Below are 14136 nucleotides of genomic sequence, written 5' to 3' on the forward strand. Positions count from 1 at the left end.
TAATGTAAACAAATGTCTTTGTCTAAGTGATTGGCTGAACAAGAAGCAGGACTGAGTGATCTTGTAGGCTCTAAAGTTGTACATTGTTTTGTTTTTGAGTGCAGTTATTTTAACCAAAAAAATCTACATTTGTAAATTGCACTTTCACGATAAAGAGATTGCAACACAGTACTTGTAGGAGCTGAATTGAAAAATTCTATTTCTTTCGTTTATCTTTTTTAAAGTCCAAATATTTGTAATAAAAATAATAATATAAAGTGAGCACTGTACACTTCGTTGTAATTGAATTCAATATATATTTTAAATGTAGAAAAACATCCAGAAATATTTATAATAAATTTAAATTGGTATTCTATTATTATTTAACAGTGTGATTAAAACTGTGATTAACCATGATTAATTTTTTAAGCAAGTTAATTTGTTTTGAGTTAATCATGTGAGTTAACTGTGATTAATTGACACCCCTAGTGTGCATATACCATGGGTTTATACATTGGTATTATATTTTCTGTGTTATTTATCCCTTTCCCAGGGGTTCCTAAAATTCTGGAAGCTTTTATGACAGCCACTGCACATTGAGAAGATATTTTCAGAGAACTATCCACAATGATTCCAAGATCTTTTCCTAAGTGGTAACTGCTAATTTAGACCCCATCATTTTGTATGTATAATTGGGATTCATTTTTTCCATGTGCATTACTTTTCATTTATCAACACAGAATTTCATCTGCCATTTTGTCATCCAGTTTTATGAGATCACCTTGTAACTCTTCACAGTCAGCTTTGAACTTAACTATATTGAGCAATTTAGATCATCTGCAAATTGTGCTGCCTCAGGTTTACCCCCTTTTCCAGATCATTTATGAATATGTTGAACAGTACAGGTCCCAGTACAGATCCCTGGGCGACCTCATTATTTATCTCCCTCAATTGTGAAAACTGACCATTTATTCCTACTCTTTGTTTCCTATCTTTTAACCACTTTCTGATCCATGAGAGGACCTTCCTTTTTATCCATGACGACTTACATTGCTTCTGAGCATTTTGTGTCAGACCTTGAAACTCCAAGTTCTCTGTATAAACTGGATCACCCTTGTCCACGTGCTTGTTGACACCCTCAAAAATTCTAATAGATGGGTGAGGCATGATTTACTTTTAAAAAAGTCATGTTGACTCTTCCCCAACATATTGTGTTTAATCTATGTGTTTGATAATTTTGTTCTTTACTATGGTTTCAACCAATGTGCCTGGTACTGAAGTTAGGCTTACTGGCCTGTAATTGCCAGGATAACCTCTGGAGGCTTTTTTAAAAATGGGCATTACATTTTCTAACCTCCAATCATCTGGTACAGAGGCTGAGTTAAACAATAGGTTACATACCACAGTTGTTAGTTCTGCAATTTTATATGTGAGTTCCTTCAGAACTCTTGGGTGAAAACCATCTGGTCCTGGTAACTTCTCAGTATTTAATTTATCAATTTGTTTCCAAACCTCCTCTATAGTCACCTCAATCTGGGACAATTTCTCAGATTTGTCACCTCAAAAGAATGGCTTGAGTGTGGAGATGTCCCTCACATCAATTACAGTGAAGAATGATGCAAATAATGCATTAAACTTCTCTGCAACAGCCTTGTCTTGAGCGCTCTTTTAGCATTCCAATCATCCAGTGACCCCACTCATTGTTTGGCAGGCTTCCTGTTTCTGATGTACTTAAAAATTGCTGTTAGTTTTCTGTGTCTTAAGTTAGTTGCTCTTCAAATTCTTTTTTTGGCCTGCCTAATTATGCTTTTACACTTAACTTTCCAGAATTTATATTCCTTTCTATTTTCCTCTCTAGTATTTGACTTCCAATTTTTAAAGGATGCCTTTCATTCTGCCGTTTAGCCAGGGTGGTGGGTTTGGCCCCTTAACGTTTGTTCTTTTAAATTATTATTTGGGGTATTCATTTCATTTCAGCCTCTTGCATGACCTAGTATAATATTTTTAAATGTGTCCATGCAGTTTGCAGGCATGTCACCCGTGTAGCTGTTCCTTTTAATTTCTGTTTAACTAGCATCCTTTAGACTATCAGGGTTGGAAGGGACCTCAGGAGGTCATCTAGTCTAACCCCCTGCTCAAACCAGGACCAATCCCCAGACAGATTTTTGCCCCAGATCCCTAAATGGCCCCCTCAAGGATTGAACTCACAACCTGGGTTAGCAGGCCAATGCTCAAACCACTGAGCTTTTCCTTCCCCAGCCTCTTTCCCCTTTTCAAATTAAATGATTGGATGGTGGGTTTCTTTGGCATTTTCCTGTTAGGCAAAAAGATTCTTTTCCCCAAGAATCAAGCAGGCACAGACAATACAGAAGGGGAATTATTCACGGTACCGGGAAGACTGATAAACAGCTTCAAAAATATGGTGCCACTATGGCCAGTTATATACATTCTTTTATTAATTCATTTGCATTTATCTGTACATACAGAGACAGACATTGTTACAAGTCAAGAAAGAACTCTGAACAAAGATAAAAATAGGAACAGTACGTACGTATAGAGGTCATCCTGATTACATTAAATATCTATGGCTACCTTGCGGGGGAAAGAGGCGGGGTGGAGGGGTAGGGATGAGTGCTTACAGATATCCGGTGGTATGTTCTGTTCTAAGAGCTGAGTTACTGGGCGGACACTTGACCATAAGTGTGCTCTCGAGGGATTTATATCTGCATTAGCAGTACTGAGCGGGGCAAGCGGGAGTGGGGGGACAGGGGCACTGGATTCTAGCGGGTCATGGAATTTAAAAGCCTGGCCATTTCCTCTTTGCTTAGGTGTGAGTAAGGGTTGGCAGCTGGTTGAGATACCGGTGGGAGCCGGTTGCCCAAGGTTACTCGGCTCGGGCATCCGGCTGCCCAATGTCCAGTCTCCCCTGAGACACCCACAGTTATAGCAAATTACATTATCTTTTGCTGTTACCACAGCAACGCCAGCAGACTTGCTCTTTATCTCTTTAGCTTGTCTGGCTTCGCATTCGGAGGCCCACATACAGATGGATTCATAATCAGAGTCTGGGTTCACTCCCAAATTAAGGGCTGGTTGCAGGTGGGAGTTAAAACCTTCCTTTAACATTTTTAGAAATGCCTGATCAGTTTTCTTTGGGTTCGCAATGCCTGCATTGCTGGAATACATCTCCCATTTTTTCTCACAATATTGAGCCGCAGGCTCATCCTTGCCTTATACGCAGCCTATGATCAGTTTGCAATTACCGGCTCTGTTCCCCAAGGCTTCTTGGATGGCTTCCTTAAACTCAGTGCAGGCACGAGTCATATCATTTTCAGATTCAAATTTAACAGAGGCCCAAACGCCATTTCGGTGTCCATCTATAGGGATCTTGGCCCATGATAGATCGGGGCATTTAGCTTTTGTTAAAATATAAAGATCCCTGGGATGTAACACAGGTGGTAACCATCTGGCTTATTCTTTTTCAGAATATCAAATTTGGGTCTTTGGGCTTTAGATCAGGGCTTTCAGTAAGCCCCTCATATCCTCTGTGCTGAGAGGAGTGTACTTATAAATATTATGAGCCATTCTGTTTTCACCTGTCCCTGAACAACAAGTGGTCACTTGGAGAGGGACCAAGGGAGCACTGGCACTTAATTCTGGGTTTAAAAGGAGGGGGAGAGAAGGAGGGGGCCAATTATTTCGCTCTTCCCCCGTGTGTGCCAGGTTCCAATTTTGAATTTGTTTCTCAAGGTGTTTCCAATTAATTTCATTTTGGTTTTTATCAGTATCTCTGCCTAAACCAAAGTCGATGAAATTACCCTTTTGTTGTATGCTAGCAACAAAACGGCATGCAGAGGAGTTGTTTTCTTTTCGTTTTGCTTTTAGAGCCTTGTTTTCTGCTTCAAGCTCATTCAGCTTGCAGTTGAAATCTGCCTTTTGATTCTGCTCTGTAAGAGCCTTTTGGAGTATTTCCAACTCTTGTAATTTCCTTTCATATTTTCAATACATTATTACAATCCCTTTCTCTAATCTTCCTTTCATCTGACCAGACCACCACGACACGCTGTCCATCGAACTCATACCCTCATTCCATCCAGTGGCGTAGCCAGCTTCTAAGAGGAGGGGGAGCAAATATAAAAAAGGCGCCCCCCCTTGGCTCCTCCTCCGGCCGCACCGCCCCTCCCCCCCATGACTCCTCCGGCCCTGCCATGCCACCCCTGTGGCCCCCCCCTCGCTACTCCAGCCGCAGCTGCCGGCGTGCCCGCTGCCCCCCCATGGCTGCCGGCCATACTGCGGGCCACCAGGCTGCGCCCCCCCCTCGCTCCTCCGGCCACGGCTGCTGGGGTGCACTGCGGGCTGCATGCCACGCGCCCCCCGCTCCTCCGGCTGTGCCTGGCCCGCTCCTCTGGCCATGCCCGCCGCCCCCCCATGGCTGCCGGCCACGCTGCAGGCTGCCAGCCTGCACCCCCCTTCGCTCCTCCGGCCGCGGATGTTTCCATCCATCTTTTGCCATCATCTTTCGAACCTTCTCACGTTTCCCTTTTATAAAATCAATGAGTCTCCCTCCCGTAGAGGGCATCATTGATGTTCCCCAGGGCCAGTCAATGAGTCTCCCTCCTATAGAGGGTGTCATTGGTGCACCCTGGGACACACCAACAAGTCCCCCTCCCATAGAGGGAATCTTTGACGCATTCTGGGGCAACTCATACAACATTGTATCCCAGCTTCCTGAAACACACTTAAGCAGTACTTCAGGGGAGACCGACTGAGCACACCCTTGTACTCAGTCTACTGCAGCACACACTTTGGTGCTCAGTACCTGGCAGTGCAGCCTTCGCCTCCAGCGATCGCTGCACCCCAAAAACTTGGCCACAAACACAGTCCCATTCAGTCCTCTTGTCTGTGTGCCCTATATGTGGTTCGTATTAAAAAAGGGGTGCGAAAAGGTGTCTCGGGGAGTCCCAAATCAAGGTGTGCACTAGAGGTGGTAAGTAAAAGGGTACTCACCTCTATCTCTGGTTGTGAGAAACTCTCCGAGGATTCCCGATCATACCCCACTCGCTGCGCCAAAACTATTAGGCAAAAAGATTATTTTCCCCAAGAATCAGGCAGGCACAGAGAATACTGAAGGGGGGTTATTCACGGTACCGGGAAGACTAGTAAACAGCTTCAAAAACATGGTGCCACTGTGGCCAGTTATATACAGTCTCTTATCAATTCATTTGCCATAGAATATCAGGGTTGGAAGGGACCTCAGGAGATCATCTAGTCTAACCCCTTGCTCAAAGCAGGACCAATCCCCAGACAGATTTTTGCCCCAGATCCCTAAGTGGCCCCCTCAAGGATTGAACTCATAATCCTAGGGTTAGTAGGGCAATGCTCAAACCACTGAGCTATCCCTCCCCCCAATACAGAGATAGACATTGTTATAAGTTAAGAAAGAACTCTGAACAAAGATAAAAATAGGAACAAGACATACGTATAGAGGTCATCCTGATTATATTAAATATCTATGGCTACCTTGTGGGGGAAGGAGGCGGGGCGGGGGGTAGGGGTTTGGGATGAGTGCTTACAGATATCTGGTGGGCTGTGAAGGGAGGGTTTGTTCTGTTCTAACAGCTGAGTTACTGGGTGGACACTTGACCATATAAGTTTATCAAGTGTTTACAGTTGCCAGTGTCCTTGAGCTACTGAAGCATTCCTGCTTGATCTGCAATTTCTGTCTTAGCTGTTAGCTAAATTTTAACTCTTGCCTGACGCCCCCCTATAAGGATGCAACATTTATTTACACTACGGTCACTTTTACCAAACAGTTCAGCTATATTCGCTACTTTGACCAGATCCTGTGCTCCACTTAGGACTAAATCAAGAAGTGCTTCTCGCCATGTAGGTTCCAGAACTAGCTGCTCCAAGAAGCAATCATTTTTCTGTGTCTAGAAATTTTATCTCTGCATTCCTTCCTGAGGTGACATATACTCAGATAATATGGGGATAGTTGAAATCTCCCATTATTATTTCATGTTTTGCCTTTAATCTCCCTGAGCTTTTCACAGTCACTGTTACCTTCCTGGTCAGGGGGTTAGTATTATATTTCTACTGCTATACTCTTCTTATTCAATCATGGAATTTCTATCCATAGAGATTCTATGGTACAGTTTGATTTATTTAAGATTTTTACTATACTTGATTCTATGTTTTCTTTCACATATAGTACTGCTCTCCCACTACTGGAACCTAGTCTGTCATTCCTATATATTTTGTACCCTGGTATTACCATGTGCCACTGATTCTCCTCATTCCACTAAGTTTCTGTGATGCCTATTATATCAATATCCTAATTTAATACCAAACACTCTAGTATCTTAGTATTTAGACATCTAGGATTTGTATATAAGTACTTGTACATTTTGTCAATATTTAGTTGCTTGCTTTCAAGTGTTATATTTAAATTTGTCTCTTTTATGTTTGCCTCTTTTATGTTTAATTATTACCTTCTATCTGTACTTTACCAGCTTCTTTCCTACCCTCTTTACTAGGATGTAGAGTTCCCCTTTTAATAAATTTATCCTTAAGGGATGTCTCCACCCAGAGTGTGTGCTCCTCCAACATCTGGTGGCTTTTTCCCACCCGTGCAGTGCACAGCTTTGGAAGTTTCAGTTTTGGCATAGGCAGTAGATTAAATATAATAAACTATTTTATATAGAATCATCAATAAAAGATTAAAATAGGATGAAACAGTGGCAAGAAACTCATAATAAATGACAGATACGTGACTTTTAGATACTCTGTATGCAATTGGATACATCAGAGTAATGTAGAATGGTTAAGATTATATTAGGAACTTAATCTTTATGGTTTTAATGCTACAACCAAGAGACTTAAAATGCCCAGAAAGAAAAGGGGGAACCTGAGGAAAAACTGATCAAAAAAGCCCCATTAGTACTTGATACCCTATATGATTAATGTCTCCATGATTAAGACTATAATTGATCAGTAACCTGTATGATTTATGTGGGAAGCCATGGTGTGACCAGTAAGGTTTTGTAAAGTCTGAGATACAGCCATCCTGAAACTACTATGTATATAGCTGTATGGTTTTCCTCTGTTTATATAATGCTGTAATGCTGTCTAATGATGAGCTGAATGGGACCAATCTGTGATCCATCAGTAGTGAAATATACTACTGAAGGCTGATTGAAATGATAATGGTGACTCTGGCAGACCAGATGCCAGCTCATGCCATAGCCCCTAAGCCTCAATGAACACTGACAAATATATAGCTGAAAACCAGTCTGGCTCACCTGTGTGTTAGTATTGTTAAAATAGGTGTTAAATTTATAGAGTTATGTTTAGTATTTGGACTTTATGACTTGCTTGTGAGTTGTTATATGCATTAATTAAAGAAAGAAGGACTGCTAAACAGAGATGAGGTCCACCTATCAAGGAAAGGAAAGAGCATATTTGGATACAGATTGGCTAACCTAATGAGAAAGGCTTTTGAACTAGGTTTGAAGGGGGTAGGTGACCAAAGCCCACAGGTAAGTCAAAAACATGGAAATCTGGGAGAAGGGTCGCAATTTGGTGGGGAGCATGGGCTGTTATAGCAGGGATAAAGGAGAGACAAGACAGAACACAGGGAGAAATCAAATCAGTATCTTAGATGTCTGTATACTAATGGGAGAAGTATGGGGAATAAGCAGGAAGAAATCAAAATGATAGTAAATAAACACAACTATGATATAGCTGGCATCACAGAGACTTGGTGGGATAATATGCATGACTGGAATATTGGTATAGGAGTGTACAGCTTGCTCAGGAAGGACAGGCAGGGAAAAAGGGAGGAGGTGTTGCCTTATATATTAAAAATGTATATACTTGGACTGAGGTTGAGATGGAAATAGGAGACAGACTTGTTGAAAGTCTCTGGATAAGCATAAAAAAGGTAAAAAAACAATGATGATGTCATGGTAGGGGTCTACAACAGACCACCTAACCAGGAAGAAGAGGTGGATGAGGCTTTATTTAAACAACTAACAAAATCATCCAAAGCACAGGACTTGGTAATGATGGGGGACTTCTGTTGGGAAAATAACGCAACAAGGAACAGATTATCCAACAAGTTCTTGGAATGCATTGGAGATCTTTTTTTTTTTTTATTTCAGAAGGTGGAAAAAGCTACTAGGGGAAAGGCTGTTCTAGATTTGATTTTGACAAATAGGGAGGAACTGGTTGAGAATTTGAAAGTAGAAGGCAGCTTGGATGAAAGTGATCATGAAATGGTAGAGTTCATGATTCTAAGGAATGGTAGGAGGGAGAACAGCAAAACAGAGACAACGGATTTCAAGAAAGCAGACTTTAGCAAACTCAAGGAGTTGGTAGGTAAGATCCCATGGGAAGCAAGTCTAAGGGGAAAAACAATTGAAGACAGTTGGCAGTTTTTCAAAGAGACATTATTAAGGGCATAAGAGCAAACTATCCCACTGCATAGGAAAGATAGGAAGTATGGCAAGAGACCACTCTGGCTTAACCAGGAGATCTTCAATGATCTAAAAATCAAAAAAGAGTCCTACAAAAAGTGGAAACTAGGTCAAATTACAAAGGATGAATATAAACAAATAACACAAGTATGTAGGGAGAAAATTAGAAAGGCCAAGACACAAAAGGAGCTCAAACTAGCTAGAGACAAAAAGGGTAACAAGAAAACATTCTACAAATACATTAGAAGCAAGAGGAAGACCAAGAACAGGGTAGGCCCGTTACTCAATGAGGGGGGTGGGAATAATAACAGAAAATGTGGAAATGGCAGATGTGCTTAATGACTTCTTTGTTTCAATTTTCACCAAGAAGGTTGGTGATGATTGGACGTCTAACATAGTGAAGGTCAGTGAAAATGAGGTAGGATCAGAGGCTAAAATAGGAAAAGAACAAGTTAAAAATTACGTAGACAAGTTAGACGTCTTCAAGTCACCAGGGCCTGATGAAATGCATCCTAGAATGCTTAAGGAGCTGACTGAGGAGATATCTGACCCATTAGCGATTATCCTTGAAAAGTCATGGAAGCCAGGAGAGATTCCAGATGACTGGAAAAGAGCAAATATAGTGCCCATCTATAAAAGGAGAAATAAGGACAACCCGGGAAATTACAGACCAGTCAGCTTAACTTCTGTACCCAGAAAGATAATGGAGCAAATAATTAAGCAATCAATTTGCAAACATCTAGAAGATAATAAGGTGATAAGTAACAGTGAGCATGGATTTGTCAAGAACAAATCATGTCAAACCAATGTGATAGCTTTCTTTGACAGGGTAACAAACCTTGTGGATGGGGGGAAAGCAGTAGACGTGGTATATCTTGACTTTAATAAAGCTTTTGATACTGTTTCACATGACTGTCTCATAAACAAAGTAGGGAAATGTAACCTAATGGGAGCAAAACTGGTTGGAAAACCATTCCCAGAGAGCAGTTATCAGTGGTTCACAGTCATGCTAGAAGGGCATAATGAACAGGATCCTGCAGGGATACGGTTCTTGGTCTGGTTCTATTCAATATCTTCATCAATGATTTTTATAATGGTATAGAGAGTACACTTATAAAGTTTGCTGACAATACAAAGCTGGGAGGGGTTGCAAGTGCTTTGGAGGATAGGATTTTAATTCGAAATGATCTGGACAAACTGGAGAAAAGTTCTCCATTTAGGAAAGAACAATCAGCTGCATACATACAAAATGGGAAATGACTTCCTAGGAAGGACTATTGCAGAAAGGGATCCGGGGGTCATAGTGGATCACAAGCTAAATATGAGTCAACAGTGTAACACTGTTGCAAAAAAAGCAAACATCATTCTGGGATGAATTGTATTGTAAGCAAGACACGAGAAGTAATTCTTCCGCTCTACTCCGCGCTGATTAGGCCTCAACCAGAGTATTGTGTCCAGTTCTGGGTGCCACATTTCAGGAAAGATGTGGACAAATTGGAGAAAGTCCAGAGAAGAGCAAGAAAATGATTAAAAGTCTAGAAAACATGACCTATGAGGGAAGATTGAAAAAATTGAGTTTGTTTAGTCTGGAAAAGAGAAGACTGAGAGGGGACATGATCTAAGTTCCCTCTAAGCTGCACGGCCGCACAGCCATGCAGCTGCCTATTAAGCGGGGCTCAAGGCTGCGGCAGGGAGAGGCGCTTCTTCCTGCCAGCCCCAGCACAGACCTGCCACGGTGGGGAGAGGTTCCCCTCACCACCGGCCCCAGCATGGACCTGCCCAGGACTTGCCGCGAATGGGGGAGTGAAGCCTCTCCCTGGACCCAGCCCAGCCCAGTCCCACCGGAACTGCTGTGGCCGAGGAGAGGCGCCTCTCCCCCGGCCCTGAACTGCTGCAGAGAGAGAGGGCTGAGAGGAGTCCTCTTTCCCTGTCGCAGCCCTGGGGCAGCATGCACCCCAAACCCCACATCCCTGGCCCCACCCCAGAGCCCACACACCCTGCACCCCAACCCTCTGCCCCAGCCCTGAGCCCCCTCCCGCACTCTGAACCCCTCATCCACAGCCCCACCCCAGAGCCCACACCTCCAGCCAGAGCCCTCATCCCCTGCATCCAACCCTCTGCCCCAGCCCTGAGCCCCCTCCCACACTCCAAACTCCTCGGCCCCACCCCCATCACATGAATTTTGTTATGTGCACTAATATGAAAGTGATGTTTCAATTGATTGATTCCAATTACAACACAGAATACAAAGTGTACAGTGCTCACTTTATATTTATTTTTATCACAAATATTTGCACTGTAAAAAACAAAAGAAATAGTATTTTTCATTTCCCCCATTGCAAGTACTGTAGTGCAATATCATGAAAGTTGAATTTACAAATGTAGAATTATGTAAAAAAAAGCCTGCATTCCAAAATAAAACAATGTAAAACTTTAGAGTCCACTCAGTCCTACTCCTTGTTCATCTAATTGCTGAGACAAACAAGTTTGTTTACATTTGTAGGAGATAATGCTGCCCACTTTTTGTTTACTATGTCACCTGAAAATGAGAACAGGCATTCATATGGCAGTGTTATAACCAGCATCACAAGATATTTATGTGCCAGATGCAATAAAGATTCATATGTCCCTTCATGCTTCAACCACCAATCCAGAGGACATGCGTCCATGCTGATGACGGGTTCTGCTCGATAATGATCCAAACCAGTGAGGACCGACGCATGTTCATTTTCATCATCTGAGTCCGATGCCACCATCAGAAGGTTGATTTTCTTTTTTGGTAGTTCGGGTTCTGTAGTTTTCGCATCGGAGTGTTGCTCTTTTAAGACTTCTGAAAGCATGCTCCACACCTCATCCCTCTCAGGTTTTGGAAGTCACTTCAGATTCTTAAACCTTGGGTCGAGTGCTGTAGCTATCTTTAGAAGTCTCATATTGGTACCATTTTTGCCTTTTGTCAAATCTGCGGTGAAGGTGTTCTTAAAATGAACCACATGTGCTGGATCATCATCCGAGACTGCTATCACATGAAATAAATGACAGAATGTGGGTAAAACAGAGCAGGGGACATACAGTTCTCCCACCAAGGAGTTAAGTCACAAATTTAATAAACTATTTTTTAATGAGCATCATCAGTCCTCTGGAATGGTGGCCGAAGCATGAAGGGGCATATGAATGTTTAGTATATCTGGCATGTAAATACCTTGCAATGCCAGCTACAAAATTGCCACGTGAATGCCTGTTTTCACTTTCAGGTAAAATTGTAAATAAGAAGAGGGCAGCATTATCTCCTGTAAATGTAAACAAACTTGTTTGTCTTAGCAATTGGGTGAATAAGAAGTAGGACTGAGTGGATCAAAGTTTTACATTGTTTTGTTTTTGAGTGCGGTTATGTAACAAAAAAAAAATCTACATTTGTATTATCTAAAATCTACATTGTAAAATCTATTATTATTTGTAAGTTGCACTTTCACGATAAAGAGATTGCTCTACAGTACTTGTATGAGGTGAATTGAAAAATACTATTTCTTTTGTTTATCATTTTTAGAGTGCAAATATTAGTAATCAAAAATACTAATATAAAGTGTGTTGTAATTGAAATCAATATATTTGAAAATGTAGAAAAACATCCAAAATATTTAATAAATTTCGCTTGGTATTCCATTGCTTAATAGTGTGATTAAAACTGCAATTAATCTCAATTAATTTTTTTTTTGAGTTAATCTCATGAGTTAACTGCAATTAATCGACAGCCCTAATATAAACCCTTGTCCTATCACAGTTTGAATGTGGGGGGAAGGGAATAAATAATCCCTGCCCAGAAGGATCTGTTTCACTGTGCTGCTTAGATTGTAGCGAGGGCAATATTTGCAAGCATAAGCAAGGGATCCGCAAGCTTCTTAGCTTGGGTTAGCCCTAAAGACACATAGAACTTACACATTACAGCAGCTACTATTATTATTTTTTTGAAACCTAAGACTTTAACTCATTTGTGTGTCTATTTACCTGCTTTAATCTTGTAAACAACTAATTTCTTTTTCCTAGTTAATAAAACTTTAGTTTAATATAGGATTGACTACAAGCATTGTCTTTGGTGAGTGATTTAAGGTACAACTGACCTGGTGTAAGTGACTGGTCCTTTGTGACTGGGAGTAACCTGATTTTTTTTTTTTGCAATTTTGGTGTAAGGGACCATCTATCACAAAGGCAGGCTTGCCTGGGTGGTAAGATAGACCAGAGTGCCCAAAGGGATTGTCTGTGACTCCATGTTAAGAATGTTATAGTGCTTGAGGGGTTCACACTTGATATTTGATTGGTGAAATCTAATTATAGAAAACACAACCAGTTTGTGCACTGGTTTGTAACAGTTTTCCTTGGGGTTGACACCCACATTGAGAGCCACTCCAGACAGCTTGACAATAACATAACTGAATATATATTTTATGACCACCAGAGAAGGGCAAGCTCCACGGTACTCATCCAGAACTGGGGTGTGGCTGTTATGGAATACACAGGGGATAGTAAAAAATGACAAGAAAAAATACCTGTGAGTGAGCTGTGTTGTTTGACAAGAACAACAAAAAAGTTGTCAATTTTTGAAGGAAAAACAAAAACCCAACCAACTTCACTCCCTTGTAGAGCTGGCTAGAAAACAACAATTTCATTTTGCAAAAAATGTTGAGGTTTTGAAATTTGTTTTTGTTCCAATGTGAAATGAAACCAAGACTTTTTCTGATTTTTATTTTATTTTATTGCAAAAAACCCCTGACTAAACAACAACAAAAGAGCAAGAGAGATACTCATTCCAGGAACAGTGAATAGTCTGATGGTAAGAGCTGAACCGCAACAAAAATCAGAAAAAAATATGCAATTTGATTCAAACTAAAACAATTTTAAAAATTAGTTAAATTAAAAGAAAAGTTTCAAATCAACTGAAATTATTTTACGTGATTTGAAATGAAAATGTTGTTTTTTCAACTCATTTTGAGTGAATCAAAATGTTTTGATCTTCTCTAGACAAAATTTTTTTTTAGTTTTTTATTTTGATTCAGCTACATGTCGGAAACATTTCAACTCTTTTGAAAAAAAAATCCAACTGAAATGTCATCTAAATTTAGCAAATAATTGTGGGGCTCCCAAAATACATTTTTTTCAGTAAAAATACAGTTTGGTGAAAAAATGTTCCCCAGTTCTAGGGCTCAGGGAACTCACATGGGCTATGGGAGACCAAAGTTCAAATCCTAGTCTGCTTCATTGCCAGTTGTGTGCCCTGGTCACCAAACTATCATCTATTTTGGGATAAATCTCTCTTTCCCTTCCTCCCTCCTCTGAGCATCAGAAATTACATCCTGCACCCATAAATTTCTGAGAACCAGTAAAACAGTTTGGTTTCAATAACAGCATTTTTCTATGAACATTGTTAGACTGCTCGGCTCCTGATCACATTTCCCTGGAGTGCTACAAGCAGAAGCAGCTTACGAAAGTATCTCAGACTCCATAAGAAGCTTAATGGTGAACGTGGTGCATGGGATGCACAGATTCATCACATCCTGTGGAGCCATAGTCACATTTTGCACAGAGCCAACCTTCCAATCTGTGGATGGATATTCTGCTCAGGGGGACATGTACCCTTCAAAACACTTGGAGTACTCAGCATGTATCCCACAGTTGAATCTATCCTAAT

This window comes from Emys orbicularis, chromosome 1, assembly GCF_028017835.1.
Source record: "Emys orbicularis isolate rEmyOrb1 chromosome 1, rEmyOrb1.hap1, whole genome shotgun sequence".
Classification (NCBI taxonomy): Eukaryota; Metazoa; Chordata; order Testudines; family Emydidae; genus Emys; species Emys orbicularis.